The 24,386-nt window shown below is 43.0% G+C and overlaps 1 long non-coding RNA gene and 1 pseudogene across 1 annotated transcript in view; both read left to right on the top strand.

Moving 5' to 3' along the window:
• LOC144319253 (uncharacterized) overlaps positions 1–24,386 on the top strand; it is a 75,660-nt gene that overhangs the window by 2,892 nt on the left and 48,382 nt on the right. The window lies entirely within an intron of this gene.
• LOC144318143 (proliferating cell nuclear antigen-like) lies at positions 19,903–21,054 on the top strand (annotated as a pseudogene).

Below are 24,386 nucleotides of genomic sequence, written 5' to 3'. Positions count from 1 at the left end.
GATGTAACAACTCTTATCAGTTAAATGCCTTTTCTTTCAACCGTTTTCCATGTATTTGTGCACACACACCTATACACACATTCCTATAGGAATACTGTACATGTTTTCTTCAGTTTGTTCCAATACAAATAGGATTATACTGTGCTTATTATTCTGCAACACTCTGACGTCACTTAATGTCTTGGGTTTCCTCTGTCTATGGTCATTCATGTAGATCTAGCTCATTTTTTTTAATCTGCTCTATAGTATTCTATAATATGATTGTATTATTTTAAAGTAGTCATTTCTGAATCTATAGACATTTAGATTGCTTCCAGATTTTCAACAGGTGATACTTGCAGTGACCACCCCCATTTATGCCTCCTTGGCCTGAATATGAGTAGTTCTCCAGGATACTTAGCAGTGGCTAAAAGAATATAATCTTTTAAAATTGCAGTAGGCCAAAAGCAAACAAATACATAAATTAATTAAATAAATTTTAAAAATAAAATAAATAAAAGAGGCACCTAGGTGGCTCAGTCAGTTGAGCATCAGGCTCTTGATTCTGGCTCAGGTCGTGATCTCAGGGTCCTGAGGTTGGGCCCTGCCTTGGGCTGGGCTCAGCACTCAGCAGAGAGTCTGCTTGAAATTCTCCCTCCTTTTGCTGCCTCCAACTCATGTTCTCTCTCTCAAGAAAAAAAAAAATTGCAGTAGGCACTGTTAACTTGTACTCCCTAAATGTACCAGTTTTCATTTCTGGTAACACTACATGTAAATACCCATTTCTCCACACTCTTACCAAGCCTGGATACTTTCTTCTTTTTTAAAAATATTTTTAAAATTTTATTTATTCATTTGAGAGGGAGAGAGCTTGAGCAGCAGGGAGAAGCAGAGGGAGAGGGAGACACAGACTCCCTGCTGAGCAGGGAGCCAGATGCGGGGCTTGATCCCAGGACCCCGGAATCATGACCTGAGCTGAAGGCAGACACTTAACTGACTGAGCCACCCATGTGCCCCTGGATACTTTCAATCTGCAGGGTTTTCTTGCCCATTTGGTAGATCTGAAAGGGTTTGTCATGGTTTCAAATTCTAGTCCCATGATACTTTGCTGGGTTTTCATCTATTAGTCATCTTTACTCTTTTCTGTGGATGAGTTGCCTTTTCTCTGCTTTGTCCATTTTACTTCTTCTTGTTGATTGATATATATGAGTTTTTTGACAATTATGTCAAAATCATTTCTGTACCTGCTGGAATTTCAGTCAAGAACTTTTACCTAGTTTGGTTTAATGCAGTAATTTCCCAAGGGATCTGTTTCCAGACCAGGTCGGTCGGGAGTGATGAACAAACTGAGGCACCCCAGCCCGGATACATAGTGCCTCCCCGGTGAGCTTAAGCTGTTGGCAGCTGCAAGCCCCCGTCCACACACGGAAAACTCATGTTGCTTCTCCATCTATCCCCAAAGAAGGGGGTGGAGTGTCAGGTGTGTGGGGCTGAGTTACCTGGGATGGCATGCATATTGTCTCGAGAGCCACCATTTAGTGTGGGCCTCCTCTGTCCCAGTCACCACACCTATACCTCCCCTGTCCCTACAGCCTCCCTGGGAGACATACAGTGTTATCCCCATCATATAGACGTGAAAACTGAGGCTTAGGGAAAGGAGATCCAGCGGCTTCACAGCAACCATTTAGCTGGGCCAGGATTCAAGTGTAACTCTGCCTGGCTCAAAATCTTCTTTTCCATTGTGACACAGTGCCCTCACCAAGAGCGTTGCCCATGGCATGAATTGCTAATATTCTTTCTTTATTGCTACTGCTGCTAATATTACTACCCCTATGACTAATACTACTTAACAAATATTACTCTCACTGCTACTTCTATTACTATTAGTATTACAAATGAACTCAATAAACGCTTTTTATTTTATTGTGATAAGAACGCTTAACATGAGATCTATCCTTTTAATGAATTTTAAGGGTTCCGTGCATGATTGTTGACTGTAGATACAACTCTCAGCCAAACTGTCCTTCAAAATGAAGAAGAGGTGAAGACTTTAGCAGTGAGCAACACAATAACATGAGAAAATATGAAACTCGTTAATTTAGTCAACTCTTTGCATGTGCCAGGCACAATTCCTGCAAACTTAGACTTGCTCCTAGCTATAAAGGAGTGTACGTTTTAGTGGCTGATAATAAAGCCAATATTAGTTTGAGTTCTGCCTATGTGCTAGGCACTGTGCTAGGTGGATTAGGGACACTATTTTGTGTAGTTCTCACAACCCCCCGGGAGTTAGGCACTATTTTTCATCTTCTGGTCTTGGCTCAAATGTCACCTCCACCAAGAAGCCTTCCCTGATTCCTTATGTAAATAGATCCCCCCCCACCCCTTCTCTCAATCCTGACACGCTGTGTGTTTCCATCATTGTTCTAATCACATGTGATCATTGTCTGTGGGTTGATTGTCTGTCCTGCTAGGACTGAAAGTGACCTGTGTCTGTTGGGTTTATCACCAAATGACAGGCCACCCAGCACAGCACCTGCCACACAACAGGCAGCCAATCAGCATTTGGGGATAAATTCTCATTTTGTATTTGGAGAAGCTGAGGCTCAGAACGGTGAGCAACTTTCCTAAGTCATACTTCCAGAAGAGGCAGAAGCAGGACTCAAATCTGGGTCTTTCCGATTCCAGTGCCCAGATCTTTCTCACTGTACTGTATAGGAACTTCCCAACTCAGGACTGCATCTTGGAGTTGTGGGATGCCACTGAAGATGTGGTCACGTCAAAGTGCTGCCTCTTCCTTGGCTTTATAAAAGTCAATCAGCAGACCACACTCGCCCTTCAAAGCAGGTGTTTTGAGAGTCACCATAGGCTTCAAGAGGCCACCCGCAGGTTCAGATTAGCAAGGTCCTGTCTGGGAAGATTCCATCAACCTCTCTGATGTGAGAGGACACTGCTCATTCTAGTTGTCTTAACCTCTTGTGGCTAAAGGGGTGGGTGCCTACGAAGCCCTGGTGCCTTTGTGGGCTGAGAAGGAAGGACTTTGCTCTAGATGTGGTGACCTTTCTATACTTCTTTTTTTTTTTTTAAGATTTTATTTATTTATTCATGAGAGACACACACACACACACACACACACAGAGAGAGAGAGAGAGAGAGAGAGAGAGGCAGAGACATAGGCAGAGAGAGAAGCAGGCTCCATGCAGGGACCCGATGTCTGACTCAATCCTGGGACCCCAGGATCATGCCCTGGGCTGAGGCAGATGCTCAACCGCTGAGCCACCCAGGCGCCCCCCTTTCTATACTTCTGATGTGCCCTGGTCTCTTACCTCAAGGTCCCACTGCTGGGGAACACAGCCCCCCACTACCATCTTTACTTCCTTCACCTGGAAAAATGACCTGTAATCATTTATTGTCACTCAGCTGGAATGTTACTTCCTTGGAGAAGCCTTCTAGGGCTCTCCAGGTCCTGACTGGTGATGCTCTGATGTATTCACACGGTATCCAGTGCTTTCTCTTGGACCTTCTAGACTCTGAGAGCAGGAAGCTCTTGTTTACCACAAGAGCTGCAACACTGAGCTCAGTGTCTGGGATATAGTAGGTGCTCAGTAAACATTAGTCGCATAAGCTTGAGATGTCTGACTAAATAACTATCCTTCTAAAGAGAAGATTTGGATCACCTCTGTTTAGAAGAATGCATCTGTACAAGACTAGCCTTGGGTAGGCATGCAACCATACTTTCTGACACTTGGATCTTTTTGATCTCAGACTTCTAGCCCTCAGAACTTCTAGAAAATACATTTCCATGTTAAAGCCACTCAGTCTCTGGTGTTGTAGCAGCTATAGCAGACCAAAGACTGATTATTCCCCCCAGGGAAACTGAGCCAGCTCCCTAACTCCCTTTGCTGTAGCTCTGGCACCTTGGTTTATCAAGAGGCTCTTTCTCAGGGATGGCTGGCCTGGGGCCAGTGCCTGTGGCCAAGGAGAACCAAACCACCAGCAGTTTCCACCTTTGGAGCCCTTGCAGTCTGGAAAATGCATTTCCTATAAACCTCATTAGGGCCAAAATACACAGGAATGTGCCACTAATATATTTAGCTAACTATTTAATTGGGCTGTTGGCAACAGTTTCAGAGGAGTCAGACTGAGTAACAACTGAGTATGTCTGACTATCAAGAAAAAAATGATAATGTGTCAGCAGGTAGGCACTACAAGAGTACTGCTAAGTGTGTCATCAACATGGTCTACCTGAATCCCTGAATCACTTTCTTCAGGTGGGGACCTTTGCTTTTCTGAAAGAAATGCTGCTGTAATTATGTTCACTTTTAGAACACTGTGAAACAAATGAGAAACCCCAAATACACTAATATTTCTCATCTTAAACTGCCTCCTACAGAATTAGTTGCTTTACCATTTGCAAAGGAGGCTTAGTCTTGGAAGAGTAGTAAGGGGACCATTTGCTGCTCTTCTGGACCTTTGCTGGCAGCAGATGTAAGGGTCCAAACTGTGCCCCATGGCACTGGTTAGCTCAGTACCGCAAAATGTCACCTGTATAACCTATGGCCCTCTCCAGCACACCCTGCTTGGAGCCACTCACCCCCTATTCCTAATCTGATACCAGGTTCTGTTGATTCTCCCTCTGTGGTGGACACATTCAGTACAGCGACGGCAGACAGCTCTGCTCCCGCTAGCGCCTATATTGTGAGTGCACTGTGCTATATAGCAGCTGTGACCACATCTGACTATGTAATTTTTAATTTTTTAAAAAGATTTTATTTATTTGAGAGAGAGAGAGAGAGAGCATGTGAGTGAGAGAACACAAGAAGGGGGAGCAGCAGAAGGAGAAGGAGACGTGGACTCCTCACTGAGCAGGGAGCTCAAAGTGGAGCTCAATCCCAGGACCCTAGGATCATGATGATTAACCTCCTGAGCCACCCAGGCACCTCTGACTATGTAAATTTAAGGTCATTAAAATTAAGTAAAAATTGAATTTCTCAGTCATATTAGCTATATTTCAAGTGCCAAGTAGCCACATGGGGTGAGTGGGTACCAAATCAGACTGTAGAGATAACAGAATACTTCCATCATTGTAAAAGTCCTATGAGACAGCGCTGCTCCAAAGCTTCCAAAGGTCACTGAGCTGTGTGCACATACCACCCAGATGCACAGGGGAGCTACCACACCTGGGGGAGCTACTTCGTCCAGGGGGGATGGGAGTTCCTCAGGTTCCCTGTCCTCCAGTGGGCCAACTCTGTCTCCTGGAGCAGTTCTGTTTGGTTCCTCTGCTGGTCCCCAGTGGGACTGAGCTGGATCCAGGGGCCTACAGGGCTCATTTGTTCCTTGGCATACAGTTCATCTCCCTTTCCTGTCACATCTTCGCTATGGGTCTGTAGCATCAGTGAAATAGTAGCTTCATAAAGTGAATTGGAAGTGCCATCCTCTTCTATTTTCTGGAAGAGATTCTGTAGAATTGTTACTTTTCTTTAAATATTTGATAGAATTCTCCAGTGAAACCCTCCGGGCCTGGAGACTTTTGCGAGTTTCAAATTACAGATTCACTTTTCTTACCAGTTAGAGGACTATCCAAATTACTGGTTTCATATTGGGTGAGTTGGGGTCATTTGTGTTTTTCAAGGAGCTGGTTCATTTCATTTAAGTTATCAAATGTGTGTGTGTAGATTGTGTATGTTGTTTGTAGTATTCCTTTATTATTGTCCTTTGGATGCCTGCGGGGTCTGTAGTAATATCTCTGCTTCATTCCTGATATCAGAATTTGTGTCTTCCTCCTTTTTGTTTTTGTCAGTCTTCCAAGAAATCTGTCAATTTATTGATTTTTTTTCAAAGAACCAGATTTCTGTTTCATTGATTTTTTTTCTACTGTTTTTCTATTTTTAGTTTTGCTGATTTTTGTTTTTATCTTTCTTCTGCTTTCTTGTAGGCTTATTTTTTTCTAGGTTCTTGAGATGGTAGCTGAGATTATTATTTGAGAGTTTTACTCTTTTCTCATGTAAGCATTTATTTCAGCTATAAATTCTATGTCAACATTTATCTGTGTCCAAAAATTTGGTTATGTTGTATTTTCATTTTCATTCATTTCGATGTATTTTTTTTCATTTTGATGTATTTTTAATTTCCCTTGATACTTCCCCTTTGACTCATAAGTTATTTAAAAGTGTATTGGTTAGCTTCGAAATATTGAAGATTTTATTGTTCTCTTTCAGTTATCCATTTCTAGTTTGATAGAGAACACATACTATATGATTTAAATTCTTTTAAATTTATTGAAGTTTGTTTTCTATTCTAGGATGCAGTCTGTTTGGATATATGTTTTGTGAGCCCTTGAAAAGAATATGTATTATGCTGATATTGGGTGGAGTGTTCCGTAAATGTCAACTAAATCCTGCTGGTTGATGGTGTTGAGTTCTTCTATATCTTTCCTGATTTTCTGACCATTGTTTTATGAGTTGTTAAGAGGGGTGTTAATATCTCCAGCTGTGTTTATGTATTTGTCTCTTTCTTCTTTCAGTTCTGTCAGTTTTTGCTGCACATATTTTGCAGCTCTATTGTTTGCTACATACAAATTTGGGATTATAATGTCTTCTTGGTAAATGGATGGTGTTCCTTTCTGTCTCTGATAATTATTATTATTTTTTTTTCTGATAATTATTTTTGCTTTGGAGTCTATTTTATCTGACATTAATATATCTTGTTTTCTTGGTTAGGTTTTCAGGATACATATCTCTCCAACCTTTTACTTTTTTAAAAATTATTTATTTATTTGTGGGGGCACAGAGGGATAGGGAGAGAGAAACTCAAGCAGATGCTGCACTGAGCATGGAGCCTGATGTGGGGATTGATCTCAGGATGCTGAGATCATGACTTGAGCTGAAGCCAAGAGTCGATGCTTAACCAACTGCACCACCCAGGTGCCCCACCATCTTTTTATTTTTAATCTACATATATTGTTACATTTGAAGGGAGCTTCTTGTAAAGAGCATGTAGTTAGGCCACTCTGCCAATCTCAGTCTTTTAATTGATGTATTTTTGACTACTTATATTTAATGTAATTTTAGGGGTTAAGTTTGCCTTTTTATTTTTTTTTTGTTTTATGTTTGTTCTCTGTTTTCTTTTACTTGCCTTCCTGTGGGTTACTTGAATAATTTTTAGAGTTCCATTTTGATTAATTTATAGTGTTTTTGAGTTTATATTGTATGCCTTTTTTTAGTGGTTTTCCTGGATACATTATATATACATTATTTTAAACAGTCTACCAGCGCCAGTATTCATCAGTTTAAGTGAAGTATAGAAGCTTTTCCTTTCTTTACATCTCTTTACAATATTATTTTAAATATTTCTTCTACATACATTTAGAAACACATCAGATAGCATTATAGTTTTTTGAATAAACCATCAAACAGAATTGAGAAAACTCAAGGGGAGGTGTAAACATACTGCATTTACTCATATCTCTTTTATTTACTCTTTATTGTTCTTTCTTCCTCCTTGACATTCCATGGTTCCTTCTTTAATCATTTCCTTCTGTTTAAAGAATTTGCTTTCATTGTTCTTTTAAAGTAGGCCAGCTGGTGACAAATGCTTTTAGTTTTCCTTTATCTGAGGATGTCTTGATTTCCCCTCATTCCTGAAGGATATTTTTGCTGAATTTAGAATTTTGGGTTGATAGTTCTTTTCTTATGGCACTTGAAAAAATGCTACTCTCTCCTATCCTTTGTGGCTTCTGATGAGAAATCCACGGTCTTTCAAATTGTTTTCTCCATAGGTTAAGTATAGTTTCTCTCACTGACTTCCATTTTTTTCTTTTTCTTTGGTTTTTAGAAGTTCAATATGATAAGTTTTTGTGTGGATTTCTTTGGTTTTATCATATTTTGCTGAGCTTCACGCATCTGTGGGTTTCTGTCCTTTGTCAATTTTGTTAAGTTTCACATCTCTAAGCCCTTTTCAGTCCCACCCTCTTTCTCCTCTTCTGGGACTCCAATGTTAGAGCTTTGTTACAATCCCAGAGATTCTTGAGGCTCTTTTCAATGTTACTTATTTTTTAAGATTTTATTTTATTTAAGTAATCTCTATACCCAATGCAAGGCTCAAACTCAACGATCCTGAGATCAAGAGTGGCATGCTCCACTGACTGAGCCAGCCAGCATCCCTATTCAAGTTTATAAAGTCTGTTTTCTCTCTGTTGTTCAGATTGGATAATTTCTATTGTTCTGTCTGCAAGTTCACTGATTCTTTCCTCAATTTCCTCTTTTCTGCAGTTGAGCCCACCCATTGAGTTCTTTCATTTATAGTATTTTCAGTTCTAGAATTTCCAATTGGTTCTCCTTATATATTCTGTATCTTCTCTAAGACTTTATTTCTTTGCCAAGACTTTCTATTTACTCCTTCATTTTAAGTGATTTTTAAAAATTGCTCTTGGAAGCATTTTTGTGATTACTGCTCCAAAATCTTTGTCGGATAATCATACATGTCTGTCATATCAGTATTGGCATCTATTGATTGTCTTTTTTTTCTTTCAAGTTGAGCTCTTTCTTGGTATGATAAGTGGTTGTCCTTAAAGTAGGCTCTATGCCCAACTTGGGGCTTGAACTCACAATCCTGAGATCAAGAGTTACATGCTCTACTGACTGAGCCAGGCAGGTACTCCTACAAGTGATTTTTGATTGAACCCTGGACATTTTTGTATTATGTTCTGAGAATCTGAATCTTATTTAAACCTTCTGTTTTAGCTGGCTTCCTCTGACATTTCTCTGACAGGGGGTGAGAGGGTCCTAACCTCATTACTGCCAGGTGGGGATAGGAGTTCAGGTTACCCATTTGACATCTGTTGATACCCATGTGGGAGTCTCCTTGTTACTTCTGGGAAGAGTTGGGAGTCCACCTCCTCACTAGATCTCCATGGATGTCTTGCTAGATGAGAATGTTTGAAGTTCCTCATCTTTGGTGCCCACTTGGTCTTCATGACACCATGGGCATGGTGTCATCATTATTATTGGCCAGTAGTGAAATGTCTGACTCAGGGGTAATGAGAGGTGTCTAATTACTGTCTGGTTGAAGTTCAGATTCTCCACATGGTCTCCATTGATACTGATGTGATGCAGAGCTCTTCACCCCCTTGTGGGGTAAGTTTCCCCACTGGACCTTGGAAGACTTTGGCGTCTTGTTCCAGCCTGTTGAGTGTAGCAGTCTAGGCTCTCCAATAAGCCTTGCTGGCATGGGGTGGGGGGCAGGCCTAGAACTTTTCTGTGGTGCTTGGATGCACTAGAGTGGTTATTGTCCACACATTTTCTGCCTTGTTAGCTAACCCTTTTACATTCCTTTGGCTAGAAAGAACCATCTTCTGTTGGGGCTTTTGGTCTGTGACTGATGATGTTTCTGCATTCTTGGCTTCTTCAGCCCTAAGTCTGGGATATATGAGGCAAACCCAGAGAACTCACTGTCATGTTGCGCCTTGGGTTCCAATGTCCTTAGCCATTCTGCCTCCTCTTTTCCACCTTTCTGAGTCTCAAGATTGTTTTATATAAAATGGCTGGGGCTTTTCAATAGAGCTAAGTAGGAGGAATAGGGAAAAGGATACCTACTCCATCTTCCTGGAAGCATATGTTGATAATATTTCAATGTGTATTTTTATTTTTATTTTATTTTTTAAAAAAGATTTTATTTTTTATTCATGAGACACACACACACACACACACACAGAGGCAGAGACACAGGCAGAGGGAGAAGCAGGCTCTATGCAGGGAGCCCATGTGGGACTTGATGCCAGGACTACAGGATCACACCCTGGGCTGAAGGCAGTGCTAAACCGCTGAGCCACCCGGGCCGCCCTCAATGTATATTTTTAAAAATCAAAGTTATTGCAAAACAATATCCAGGATGAACAGAATTCAAACATTTTAAATAAAGATCATCTCAGTATTATTGACTTTTCCTTTTGTCTTATGCTCTGGTATGGCTTGCCGCAGCACTGTGACTGGCCTTATCTTCATCAAAAATGTTTATTTTGTTCCTCATATAATTTTTGATTTAATTTTGATTTTTGGAAATAATGCATTAAAATGTTTGTTATGGGGGCACCAAGTAGCTCAGTTTGTTAAGTGTCTGCCTTTGGCTCAGGTTATGATCCCAGGACCCCAGGACTGAGCCCCACATCAGGCTCCCTACTTAGTGAGGAGCCTCATCCTCCCTCCTCCTCTGCCCCTCCTCCAACTTGTACTCTCTGGCTCTCTCTATCTCTTTGTCAAATAAATGAATAAAATCTAAAAAAAAAAATGTTTGTTATGAGGGACCCCTGGGTGGCTCAGTTGGTTAAGCATCTGATTTTTGATTTTGGCTCAGGTCATGATCTCAGGGCTCTAGGATCAAGCTGCATTGGGCTCTCTGCTTATTGGGGAATCTGATTATCTTTCTCCCCCAGCCTCTCCCCCTGCTTGTGCTCTCTCTTTCTTAAATAAATAAATAAATACATAAATCTTTTAAAAAATGTTCATTGTGATTTTTGAAGGTTTTTTTGAGCCCCCTAAATATTATTCATGAGGCAAATGCCTCAGTTGCCTTACCCTGGTTCGAGTTCTGGTACATGTGGCCTTTTAAACCACCCCACCTGGGATGGCAAGTGGTCCTTTGGCTGGGGGACCATGTGTTTGTGAGTCCAGCTGCCTGAGTGTTGGTCAACAGGCCTCTTCCCTCTGGTGCCCTGCTCCAGGGATGTGGCCATAACAGCCCAGGGAGCACATTTTCAGCTGTTTTGAGGGCAGAAGCACTTGGGGCCGATGCAGGGATAGCTGCTCTTTCTGGCTACAGTAGGACTTTGAAAAATCCTCAAAGGCTGCCAAAACTGGTGACACAAATTGCTAAAAGTTCATAAATAGAACAGAAACAAAGATTTAGGGAATTAATTACCTTGTAAATTGATCATTTGGCAAATTGATTCTTCTATGAATTTGTGAGCATCCCTTGAGAGGTCACTGTTGCCTTAAGCCTGAGGTTGTCTCTAGTGACTTCCTTGCCTTCCAAACAGCGCCTTTCCTGGGTCTCCACCATTTTGCCTATACTGGAACAGGTAGGCAGAAGGTAGCTTCAGAATGTCCCATGGGAAGTGAAGGAAATGAAGGGAACAAAGTGACAATAGGTGATAAGCAGGAGGTAGCTGCTACATATAGGCAGGGTCCCTTTGAGAAGGTGATCATTGGGCTGGAGAGGGCGCTGGCCATGGGAAGAGCATTCCCAGCAGAGGGAACAGCAGGTGCCAGGGGATGTGGCAGGATGGAGAGAAACCAATGCTGTTTTGAACCCTTCCTCTGCCGCTTCTGAGCTGGGTGCTCTTGGCTTGGGCATATGGCTTCTTGGAGATTTACTTTCATCATCTGTAAAGTGAGGATAATACCCACCTCTGAGGGATGATACGAAGAGAAAAGAGATTAGAGCTGCTGTGGACTGAATTGGATCCCAGTCCTGCAAATGCATATGTTGAAGCCCTAAATCCAATATGACTGTATTTGGAGATAAGGCTTCTGGAAGGCATAAAATGAAGTCATAAGCATGGAACCTTAATCTGATAGGATTAGTGGCTTTACAGAAAGAGCAAGAGCACTGTGAGCACCCACCAAGAAAAGGCCATGTGAACACACAGCAAGAAGGTGGCCGTCTGTGGGCCAGGAAGAGGGCTCTCACCAGAACTGGCTATGCCAGCACCCTGATCTCAGACTTCCAGTATCCAGAACGGTGAGAAAGTACATTTCTGCTTTTAAGCCAACCACTCTGTGGTATTTTGTTATGGCAGCCTGAGCCTGAGACTAAGACAAGGGCTGAGCATGACCTGTTATTTATTTCTGCAATTCTGTAATCAACACCTATTGAGCTCTCCCACTAATTAGCACGAGGTAGCATTCTAGTCACTGAACAAAAATCCTAAATCTCTGCGCCTGCACAGTTAGTGGGAAAGACCACAATGGATAAAATAAATGAGGAAATTCTAGATGTCAGATGTCACTTCAGGAAGAGGAGAAACTGAACCAGGGCTACAGGATGGAAGAAGTGAAAGGATGTAGTTTAACATAGAGTGGTCACTGGGGCCCTGGCTGGCTTAGTCGGTGGAGCGCACGACTCTTGATTTTGGGTTGTGAGTTCAAGCCCCACGCTGGAGGTAGAGATTACTTAAAAATAAAATCTTAAAAAAAATAAAACAGAGTGGTCAGGGAGGGCCTCTTTGAGAAGGTGATACTTTTTTATTTTTTATTTATTTTTAAAATTATTGTTTGTATTGGAATTCAATTTGCCAACATACAGCATATCACCCAGGGCTCATCCCGTCAAGTGTCCCCCTCAGTGCCCATCACCCAGTCACCCCAATCCCCCTCCCACCTCCCTTCCACCACCCCGTGTTCATTTCCCAGAGTTAGGAGTCTCTCATGTTCCATCACCCTCACTGATATTTCCCACTCATTTTCTCTCTTTTCCCCTTTATTCCCTTTCACTATTTTTTACATGCTCTGAATGAATGAGACCATGTAATGTTTGTCCTTCTCCGATTGACTTAGTTCACTCAGCACAATACCCTCCAGTTCCATCCATGTCGAAGCAAATGGTGGGTATTTGTCATTTCTAATGACTGAGTAATATTCCATTGTATATATAGACCACATCTCCTTTATCCATTCATCTTTTGATGGATACCAAGGTTCCTTCCACAGTTTGGCTATTGTGGACATTGCTGCTATAAATACTGAGAGGTGGTGCAGGGAGCTTGGTTTTTCGAGTATCTGCATCTGTATCTTTGGGGTAAATCCCCAGCAGTGCCATTCCTGGGTTATAGGGCAGCTCTATTTTTAACTCTGAGGAACCTCCACACAGTTTTCCAGAATGACTGCACCAGTTCACATTCTCACCAACAGTGCAAGAGGGTTCCCCTTTCTCCACATCCTCTCCAACATTTGTGGTTTCCTGTCTTGTTAATTTTCCCCATTCTCACTGGTGTGAGGTGGTATCTCATTGTGGTTTTGATTTGTATTTCCCTGATGGCAAATGATGCAGAGCATTTTCTCATGTGCTTGTTGGCCATGTCTGTGTCTTCCTCTGTGAGATTTCTGTTCATGTCTTTTGCCCATTTCATGATTGGGTTTTTTTGTTTCTTTGCTGTTGAGTTTAATAAGTTCTTTACAGATCTTGGATACTAGCCCTTTATCTGATATGTCATTTGCAAATATCTTCAACCATTCTGTGGGTTGTCTTTTATTTTTGTTGACTGTTTCTTTTGCTGTGCAGAAGCTTTTTATCTTAAGTCCCAATAATTCATTTTTGCTTTTGTTTCCCTTGCCTTCATAGATGTATCTTGCAAGAAGTCGCTGTGGCCAAGTTCATAAAGGGTGTTGCCTGTGTTCTCCTCTAGGATTTTGATGGATTCTTATCTCACATTTAGATATTTCATCCATTTTGAGTTTATCTTTGTGTATAGTATAAGAGAATGGTCTAGTTTCATTCTTCTGCACATGGCTGTCCAATTTTCCCAACACCATTTATTGAAGAGACTGTCATTTTTCCAGTGGATGGTCTTTCCTGCTTTGTTGAATATTAATTGATCATAGAGATGAGGGCCCATTTCTATTTTCTATTCTGTTCCATTGATCTATGTGTCTGTTTTTGTGCCAGTACCACACTGTCTTGATGGTCACAGCTTTGTAGTACAACCTGAAATCTGGCATTGTGATGCCCCTGGCTCTGGTTTTTTTTTTTAATATTCCCCTGGCTATTCGGGGTCTTTTCTGATTCCACACAAATCTTAAGATTACTTGTTCCAACTCTCTGAAGAAAGGCCATGCTATTTTGATACGGATTGCATTAAATGTGTAAATTGCCCTGGGTAACATTGACATTTTCACAATATTCTTCCAATTCATGAGCATGGAATACCTTTCCATCTCTTTGCGTCTTCCTCAATTTCTTTCAGAAGTGTTCTGTAGTTTTTAGGGTATAGATCTTTTACCTCTTTGGTAAGGTTTATTCCTAGGTATCTTATGCTTTTGGGTGCAATTGTAAATGGGATTGACTCCTTAATTTCTCTTTCTTCAGTCTCATTGTTAGTGTATAGAAATGCCACTGATTTCTGGGCATTGATTTTGTATCCTGCCACACTGCCAAATTGCTGTATGAGTTCTAGCAATCTTGGGGTGGAGTCTTTGGGTTTTCTATGTACAGTATTGTGTCATCTGGGAAGAGGGAGAGTTTGACTTCTTCTTTGCCAATTTGAATGCCCTTTATTTCTTTTTGTTGCCTGATGGCTGAGGCTAGGACTTCTAGTACTATGTTGAATAGCAGTGGTGAGAGTGGACATCCCTGTTGCATTCCTGATCTTAGGGGAAAGGCTCCCAGTATTTCCCCATTGAGAATGATATTTGCTGTGGGCTTTTCATAGATGGCTTTTAAGATGCTGAGGAATATTCCCTCTATCCCTACACTCTGAAGAGTTTTGATCAGGAACGGATGCTGTATTTTGTCAAATGCTTTCTCTGCATCTAATGAGAGGATCATATGGTTCTTGTATTTTTCTCTTGTTGATATGATCTATCACACTGATTGCTTTACAAGTGTTGAACCAGCTTTGCATCCCGGGGATAAATCCCACTTGGTTATGGTGAATAATCTTCTTCATGGGATCCCTGGGTGGCGCAGCGGTTTGGTGCCTGCCTTTGGCCCAGGGCGCGATCCTGGAGACCCGGGATCGAATCCCACATCGGGCTCCCGGTGCATGGAGCCTGCTTCTCCCTCTGCCTGTGTCTCTGCTTCTCTCTCTCTCTCTGTGTGTGTGACTATCATAAATAAATAAATAAATAATATTTAAAAAAAATCTTCTTCATGTACCGTTGGATCCTATTGGCTAGTATCTTGTTGAGTATTTTTGCATCCGTGTTCATCAGGGATATTGGTCTATAATTCTCCTTTTTCGTGGGGTCTTTGTTTGGTTTTGGAACTAAGGTGATGCTGGATTCATAGAACAAGTTTGGAAGTATTCCATCTCTTTCTATCTTTCAGAACAGCTTTAGTAGAATAGGTATTGTTTCATCTTTAAATGTTTGATAGAATTCCCCTGGGAAGCCATCTGGTCCTGGACTTTTGTGTCTTGGGAGGTTTTTGATGACTGCTTCAATTTCCTCCCTGGTTATCGGCCTGTTCAGGTTTTCTGTTTCTTCCTGTTCCAGTTTTAGTAGTTTGTGGTTTTCCAGAAATGCATCCATTTCTTCTAGATTGCCTAATTTATTGGCATGCAGCTGCCATAAAACATATCATGATATGTTTTTAAATCGTTTGTATGTCCTTGGTATTGGTGGTGATTTCTCCTTTTTCATTTGTGATTTTATTAATTTGAGTCTTTTCTCTTTTGTTTTAATAAGGCTGGCTAATGGTTTATCTATCTTATTAATTCTTTTTTTTAATTTTTAAAATTTATTTATGATAATCACAGAGAGAGAGAGAGAGAGAGAGAGAGAGAGAGGCAGAGACACAGGCAGAGGGAGAAGCAGGCTCCATGCACCGGGAGCCCGATGTGGGATTCGATCCCGGGTCTCCAGGATCATGCTCTGGGCCAAAGGCAGGTGCCAAACCGCTGCGCCACCCAGGGATCCCTATTTTATTAATTCTTTCAAAGAACCAACTCCTGGTTTCGTTGATCTATTCCACAGTTCTTCTGGTCTCTATTTCATTGAGTTCTGCTCGAATCTTTATTAACTCTTCTTCTGCTGGGTGTAGGTTTTATTTGCTGTTCTTTCTCCCGTTCCTTTAGGTGCAAGGTTAGCTTTTGTATTTGAATTTTTTCCAGTTTTTGGATGGATGCTTGTATTGCAATGTATTTCCCTCTCAGGACTGCTTTAGCTGTATCCCAAAGATTTTGAACGGGTGTATCTTCATTCTTGTTAGTTTCCATGCATCTTTTTAATTCTTCTCTAATTTTCTGGTTGACCCATTCATCTTTTAGCAAGATGGTCTTTAACCTCCATGTGTTTGAATTTCTTCCAAATTTCTTCTTGTGATTTAGTTCTAGTTTCATAACATTATGGTCTGAAAATAGCAGGGGACAATCCCAGTCTTTTGGTATCAGCTAAGACCTGATTTGTGACCCAGTATGTGGTATATTCTGGAGAAAGTTCCATGTGCACTTGAGAAGAATGTGTATTCAGTTGTGTTTGCATGTAAAGTTCTGTAAATATCTGTAAAATCCATCCAGTGTATCATTTAAAGCTCTTGTTTCTTTGGAGATGTTGTGCTTAGAAAATCTGTCATTTATAGAAAGCACCGTGTTGAAGTCTCCTAGTATAAGTGTATTATTATCTAAGTATGTCTTTACTTTGGTTATTAATTGATTGATATACTTGGCAGCTCCCACATTAGGTGCATAAATATTCATGATTGTTAGGTCCTCTTGTTGGATAGATCCTTTAAGTATGATATAGTGTCCCTCTTCATCTTTTACTACATTCTTTGGGATAAACTTTAATTTATCTGATATGAGGATTGCTACCCCTGCTTTCTTTTGAGGACCATTTGTATGGTAAGTTGGTTCTCCAACCTTTTATTTTCAAGGTGTAGGTGTTCTTAGGTCAAAAATGAGTCTCTTGTAGACAGAAGATAGATGGGTCTTGCTTTTTTATTCAGTCTGAAACCCTGTGTCTTTTGATGGGATCATTAAGCCCATTCACATTCAGAGTTACTATTGAAAGATATGAATTTAGTGTCATCATAATACCTATTCAGTTCCTGTTTTTGTGGACTGTTTCTTTGGGCTTCCTCTTTCTTTTACAGAGTCCCCCTTAATATTTCTTGCAGAGCTGGTTTGGTGGTCACATATTCTTTCAGTGTCTGCCTATCTTGGAAGCTCTTTATCTCTCCTTCTATTCTGAATGAGAGCCTTGCTGGATAGAGTATTCTTGGTTGCATGTTCTTCTCATTTAGGACCCTGAATATATCCTGCCAGCCCTTTCTGGCCTGCCAGGTCTCCGTGGAGAGGTCTGCTGTTAATCTAATATTTCTCCTCATATAAGTTAGGGATCTCTTGTCTCTTGCTGCTTTAAGGATTTTCTCTTTATCTTTGGAATTTGCAAGTTTCACTATTAAATGTTGAGGTGTTGAACAGATTTTTATTGATTTTAGGGGGGCATCTCTCTATCTCCTGGATCTGAATGCCTTGTTTCCCTCCCCAAGTTAGGGAAGTTCTCAGCTATGATTTGTTGAAATGCACTTTCTGGTCCTCTGTCCCTCTCAGCGCCCTCTGGAATCCCAGTTAAACGTAGATTTTTCCTTCTGAGGCTGTCATTTATTTCCCTTAACCTTTCATCATGGTCTTTTAATTGTTTTTCTCTTTTTTCCTCAGCTTCCTTACTTGCTGTCAACTTGTCTTCTATGTCACTCACTCGTTCTTCTACCTTGTTAACCCTTGTCGTTAGGACCTCCAGTTTGGATTGCATCTCATTTAATTGATTTTTAATTTCGGCCTGATTAGATCTAAATTCTGCAGTCATGAAGTCTCTTGAATCCTTTATGCTTTTTTCCAGAGCCACCAGTAGCTTTATAATTGTGCTTCTGAATTGGCTTTCTGACATCAAATAGTAATCCAAATTTTGTAATTCTGTGGGAAAGAGTACTATTTCTGATTCTTTCTTTTGTGGTGAGTTCTTCTTTCTAGTCATTTTTGTCAGTGCAGAGTGGCTAAAAACTAGTTGTACTTGTTAGAAGCGCAAACTCTTCTCTTTTTAGCGTTCCAGCTGTTCTCTCTTTAAATTTCAGGTTGAATTCGTAGGTTTTCAGGATGATTTGAAATTTATCTAGGTAAGTTGGTGGGGAGAGGTGACTTGGGGACCCTACTCTTCCACCATCTTGCCCCGCCCCCCTCTGAGAAGGTGATATTTGTGTGATCTGAAAGAAGTAAGGATATAAAAAGTATCCCAGGATGGGGACGCCTGAGTGGCTCAGTTGGTTTAGTGTCTGCCTTTGGCTCAGGTCATGATCTCAGGGTCCTGGGATCAAGTTGCTCATCCAGCTCCCTGCTCCATGGGGAGTTTGCTACTCCTCTCCCTCTGCTTTTGCTCTCTTGAGCTCTCTCTGTCAAAGAAATAAAATCTTAAAAAAAAAAGGAAGTACCCTGGGGTGGGGGAACAGCAAGTGCAAAGGCCCTGAGACAGGAGTCCTGGGGAGGCGAATGTGACAGAGCATCATGAATAAGCAGGAGGGAAGTAGAAATGAGCTCAGAAAGGCCACCATATGGACTTTTTATCAGAGAGGTGGAAGAGCAAAGAGGAGTTAGAGCAGAGGGGGAATGTAGCAAAGTGGTTTAACATGTCAGTCTAGCTGCCATGCTGAGAAGACACTATGGAGGGGCCAGAGTTGGCTGGAAGTACAGAGACCAGAGGGGCTGCTGCAGTGAGTCGGGTGACAGATTCTGGTGGCTTGGACCAGGCTGGGAGAGGAGGCTGTGAGCAATGGCATCTTGGATGGACTTTGGAGATAGATCCAGCAGGGCTTGCTAATGAATCAGGTATGAAGGGTGAGAGATCCTTGCAGAAGTGAACTTGTCCAGCTCTTGGGAGACAGCCCCTGACCCTAGAAGGCCCTGAGTGCATGTCTATGGCCCTGGTGAAGAGGAGATCACCCCAAATGCCTTAGAGATTGGCCACTAAACAAGAATGGTGGTAACATGCAACTCTAATTGCTTTGCATATTTGCATCAGTGGAAAATCCAGCTCTTTTTATAAAAAATAGATTAGAAAGAGCTGCTCCATGGACACAGCAGGCAGGGCTGGGACGCAGGGAGCATGCTAGAGTGTCAGTGCTTATGGGACACAGGTGAGGTTATGAGAGCTAGGGTGTCTAATACTCATGGTCACAGTCTACAGCCTTCCTTGGAGCCACAACTGGACGCACACTGGAAAGGGGGCAGGGATATCACCTAGATCAATCTTCCGGGCCAATGCCCTGAACAAAAATCCCAAATCTCCGCTTGACCTCACCCGAGTGGATGCTCCTCCCAGAGGCAGCCATGGCCAGTAATAGGCTGGCTGGGGGTGTGAAGGTCTGGTCCCTTTGTTTCTATTCAGGGCAACTCTGAGGAGCCATTCAGCTCCAGAGCTCAGCGTGGGACAGTCAGCAGCCTCACTTGTAACCACACCATAGGCCAGCTTGTCCCTCCACCAGATCCTGCCTTCCTCACTTCCTTCTGGTGCCTCTCCCCGCAGAGAACTCCATCCGCCCCACTGAGCCTGCCTCCCAATCTGTGTCCAGGGGCCCCGATCTAGCACAGTGGGCCACCACGGTTTCTAACAGCTACATTGGGTGCTCCCCTGGCAATTAATACTTGGCTTGTCTGGGACTAAGTCCACCATCCTCCCTGCCTCCTCCATATCTGCCTTGGGATCTTCCTCATCTGAGGAATGGCATAGTCACCTACCCAGTTGCCCAAGCCAGAAATACAGATGTTGTCCCTGATACAGCTTCTCCATTCAGAATTTCTTCCCGTTCGTATCTCCCAGCCACGGCTTATTCCAAGTGCTCTTTGAGAATAACATCATTTACTTCCAGAAAGTTCTTCCTTGTATGCAACTAAAATCCCTGGTGGTGCCATACTGTCGAGGTGGAGAGTGTACTGGCTGTGAAGTCACATAGACTTGGGTCCAACTTCTGTTCTCCTCATTGAGGAGCTGAGGAAGCACAGGCAAAGACTGTGTCTCTCTGGGTCTTTTTCCTCATCATAAAATGGGACTGATGAGCCTTACTGCAGTGAGTTTTTGTAAGTTACATAAGTAGGTTGTGACCTTCCTGGGTCACAGGATCTCAGCACTGGGTTCCCCGTTTGCTGTCATCCTGTGACACCTCAGCTGGCTACCCCTTCCTCCTTTTCTCCACCCATAGCCTCATCCTTGTGACTCGGCCACCATGTTCCAAGTGTGCCTAGTCCAGGGCTCCATCCTGAAGAAGGTGCTGGAGTCTCTTAAGGACCTCAGCATCGAGGCCAGCTGGGACATCAGCTTGAGCAGCATGAACCTGCCCAGCGTTGACTCGTCCCATGCCTCCCTGGCGTAGCTCATCCTGCGGTCCCAAGGTTTCCACACGTCAGGCTGTGACAGTGACTTGGCCATGGGCGTGAACCCCACCACTCTGTGCAACATATAAAACTGTGTGGGCAATGAAGACATCATTATGCTAAGAGCTGAGGCTGATGCAGACACCTTGGCACTGGTATTGGAAGCTCCATTTCAAGAAAAGGTTTCAGGGGCTCCTGGTTAAGTGTCTCCCTTCAGCTCAGGTCATGATCTCAGGGTCCTGGGATACAGCCCCACATCAGGGCCCTGCTCTGACTCTGCGCCTCCCCCTGCTTGTGCTCTCTTTCTCAAATAAGTAAAAGCTTTACCAAAAAAAAAAAAAAAAGAAAGAAAGAAAGAAAAGTTTTCAGCCTATGACATGAAGTTAATGGATTTATTTATTTAATTTTTAAAGATTTTATTTATTTATTAATTTGAGACACACACAGAGAGGCAAAGACATAGGCAGAGGGAGAAACAGACTCCCTGCAGGGGATCCTAATGTGGGACTCAATCCCAGGACCCCAGGATCATGCTGAGCCAAAGGCAGGTGCTCAACCGCTGAGCCACCCAGGCATCCCAAAGTTAATGGATTTAGATGCTGAACTTCGAATTCCAGAATCCGAGTGAAGCTGTACAGGAAAGATGTCTTCTGCTCAATATGCACCTGTACGCCGAGATCTCAGTCATCCTGGGGACCCTGGTGTAACCAGTTGTGCAAAAGACCTAGTGAGATTTTCTCCAAGGGCAGAAACCTGGGAACAGAAATATTAAGTTGTGATGTTGGTAGAGAGGAAGAGGCTGTCACCATAGAGACGAGTGAGCCAAGTACAGCTAACTTTTCACGGAGGTCCCTGAACTTCTTCACAGAAGTGGCCCCACCCTCCCCTGTGATAACACTCAATATGCTGCGCACGGACCCCTTGTTGTAGGGCATCAGATTGCTGGTGCCAGACAAGGGATGCGCTATCTGGCTCCCAAGATCGAGGATGAAGAAGGATCTTAGGCCTCTTAAAATCCAAGAAAATAAGCTAAGCTCTCTGAGGATTGCTTCTGAGATGCTAGCATATACTTTTTAAAAAAGATTGCATTCATTCATTTGAGAGAGAGAGAGTGAGTGAGAGAATGAGAGAGAGCATGAGCAGGGGGAGAAGCAGAGGGAGGGGGAGGAGCAGAGGGAGAGGGAGAAGCAGTCTCCTCGTCAAGCAGAGAGCCCAATGAGGGGCTGGATCTCAGGACCCTGGGATCATGACCTGGGGCGAAGGCAGACGCTTAATCGGCTGAGCCACCCAGGTGCCCCTATATATACTTCAGTGTCTTCCGCAACTGAGTGTGTGCCTCTGAGTACATGTGCAGATAATAGTTTTCTGTAAATAACCATTTTTTCCTCCCATTCTCTATAATTTGGTTAGAGAATCAAGTCTAAGCAGATCTAGTCTTGTTCATCTGGAAATACTTCCGCCTTACCTAGAAATACTCCTCAGGATTTTTAGAACAGAAGGGGTTTGACTCTATGTGCAGTTTTAAGACTTGTTTTCAATTTAAAGGAGTTATTTGAATTTCAAAAGCAAACCAAGAGTTAAATAAGTAGAAGTAAATTGTTTAGCTTTACCCTTGGCGCATAAGATGCCAGTACATAGTAATCATAAAAAATTTTGCTATTTTTATCGTTTCTTTTGTTCTGGGAGTTCCTGATACCTGTCTCTGCATGGGCTTAATGGTCTTTGTCTGGCTGCGGTGCCGGTGCCCTGACACACTCCTGACCCCTCTGAAATGCTTCCTCAGCAAGACAAACCTCTCTGTGGGAATTTTAGGGGCAGGATCACTCGTAGGAGGCCTTGGTTGTTGCTAGATGCCGAGAAAACAAATATTGTTTTAGAAACATTAATAATTGAAAGGTTTTCAGCACAGAATTGGCCAGCATTAGGGGAATTGAAAATTAAGACTAAGACACTACCTCAAGCAGACTTTCTGATGAATAATTCACAGAGTTAATGCCCACAAAGATCTAGAAGAGAAAATACCTTCTGTGTCTGTGCTCCCCACCCCCGCCACTGGCTCCATCACCTTGACTTTTCCCTGAGCCCTTGGCAGAGGGGAAAGGGGCAACTGGGGAAGTAAATAAAAGGCAACAACACAACAGAGTTCTGATTTGAATTTGCATTGCAGTTTTGCCCACATGTTGCTGTGCGACCACAGATAAATTGTGTCCTTCTCTGAGAAGCAGTCCTACCAACCTTGAACAGACTAGGATTCTTTGAGGTCCAAGTGATGCAAGGGACTTTGAGTACCCACTGGAGGCCTCCATTCCCAGAAAGAGCAATCTCCCAAAGCATTTACAGGATCAGGTTTATTCCATTTCAGGTCTCCCTCCTTCCTTCCTTCACAGGTTTGCTGAGTGCCTGCTGGGTGCTAAACATAGGGGGTTTTGTTTCCCCAGTGGAGAAACTGCACAGGGAAGTGGAATTCACAGTGACCTGGACAAAGATAGAGTGAAGCAGAGGTAGTGGGTGCAGGAGTGACATCTAAATTCAGCCTGAGGTGTGATCAGGGAAGGCTTTCTGGAGGAGGCAACACCTGACCTGAGTCCTATGGAGAGAGTTGGGTAGGAAAAGAAGGGAAGGAGGAGGGTATTCCAGGTTAGAGAGGAAATTTGTGTAAATCTCCAGTAGAGAGAGAAGGAAAAGTACTTTTGTGGGGACAGCAAGGGGACATGGGGCATGTAGGGGAGGGGCCCGGATAAGAGGCTGGACCCTGTAAGGCATTAAGGTCAAGTTAAGGCACTTGCCTGGACTTGATTCTGAGGGCAAGGGAGAGCCAGCAAAGGTGTAAGCAGGGTGCTGGGAACTCCATTGATTTGTTTTAGAAAGATCCTGGGAGTGGCGGGCAGAGCACTTGGCGGTGCGTGTTTTTTGGTGTAAACCCTCAGACTGTTGGTGTAAACCCTTCTCAGCCTGATCAAACAGATTGCCTGTCACTATTTTTGAAAAAATTTATTCTTCCTGTTTCTATGGTCCATCCAATCTCAAGCTGCGTTCCTGTCTCAGTTCATACATTACATCTGATCTCTGTGGCAGGCGGAGGGAATTTGTTTGGGTTCCCAAGATGGACATCCCCCTGCCATGCCCCCCAGTTGCAGAGTTAGCTCAGACTTGATCTTGCCAAGTTCAGGGTAGGAAGGCAGTCAGTCCCCAAGGAACACTGGCTTCCTAGACCAGACTTAGAGTGGAAGTCTCAAACTGGTGGCTCCTGCGGCAAATCCGGAACTGTGGTATGTTTTGTTGGAGCAGTGTTTTGTTTGGGGGAAAAAAATCAATATTTAAAAATCAGATTTCTCATAAAAAAGTCTGAGATTCTTATTTTCTAGAGGTAGCAGACATGGTGATCCCCTTCCTTCAAGGCAGCCACTGGCGGACACTGAGCGGCCTCTGCCCTGTGGATGGTCCCCTCTACTCCCTGTCACCTCCCTGTTCTGGGGAGTGGCTTCCATCACTCTCTGCCAGTTGCAATGCTGGTTTTCTCCTCCAAAGTGAGGAAGAATGTAAACTATTTCTTGGTATCCACCTCTCCATCAAACACAGAAAAACGAGAGATGACAAAAAGAGCCACATATTTCAAGAAAAATGAGCACATATTTCTTTTTTTTCTAAAGATTTTATTTATTTATTCTTGAGAGACAGGCAGAGACATAGGCAGAGAGAGAAACAGGTTCCCCGTGGGGAGCCCGATGTGAGACTCAATCCCAGGACCCCAGGATCACTGCCTGAGCCCAAGGCAGATGCTCAACCACTGAGCCACCCAGGTGCCCCGAGAGCACACATTTCTTGATGGAAGTAAGAAAATCATTGTTTGATGTGTATACCACATGGGTCGGCTTGAAGGAGTACAGTCTAAGATGCTCTGACCAGTAAATCTGGCTCATGGGGCACTCATGCCTGTTACTCGTCTGGCCTGACCCTTGTGGGTTTGAGCCCTGGGGGACTTCAGAGTCCCAAATGTCAGAACCATCTTTTCTGTTGTTCTTCCCAGATTCCTGTGGCCTGGGTTCCCACCAAGGGGACACGTGTGGGATGTAGAGGTCTAGTTGGCTCAAGCCCTGCCTGGCTGCCCAGCCTTCTCCCAAGTGAGCTCTGCTCATACCTGTGCATGTGTCTACTTTCATTTGGGTTGCAGGAGGAATGGATTCAAGGACTTTTAAAAAAATGCATAAAAGCCATTTGTCTGCTAGAGCTCCTTCACGTACCTTCAGGGCAAACTAAAGCCAAGGAAGGGGACTGACCTACCCATTGTCGCCTGCATGGTCCTGTGTGGGAACAGAGTCTGTGCCCTGCTTCTTTG

This window comes from Canis aureus, chromosome 8 (genome assembly GCF_053574225.1).
Source record: "Canis aureus isolate CA01 chromosome 8, VMU_Caureus_v.1.0, whole genome shotgun sequence".
In the NCBI taxonomy this organism is placed as follows: domain Eukaryota; kingdom Metazoa; phylum Chordata; class Mammalia; order Carnivora; family Canidae; genus Canis; species Canis aureus.
The sequence above is the reverse complement of the archived record's forward strand: the minus strand, read 5'-3'. Positions and strand labels throughout refer to the sequence as shown.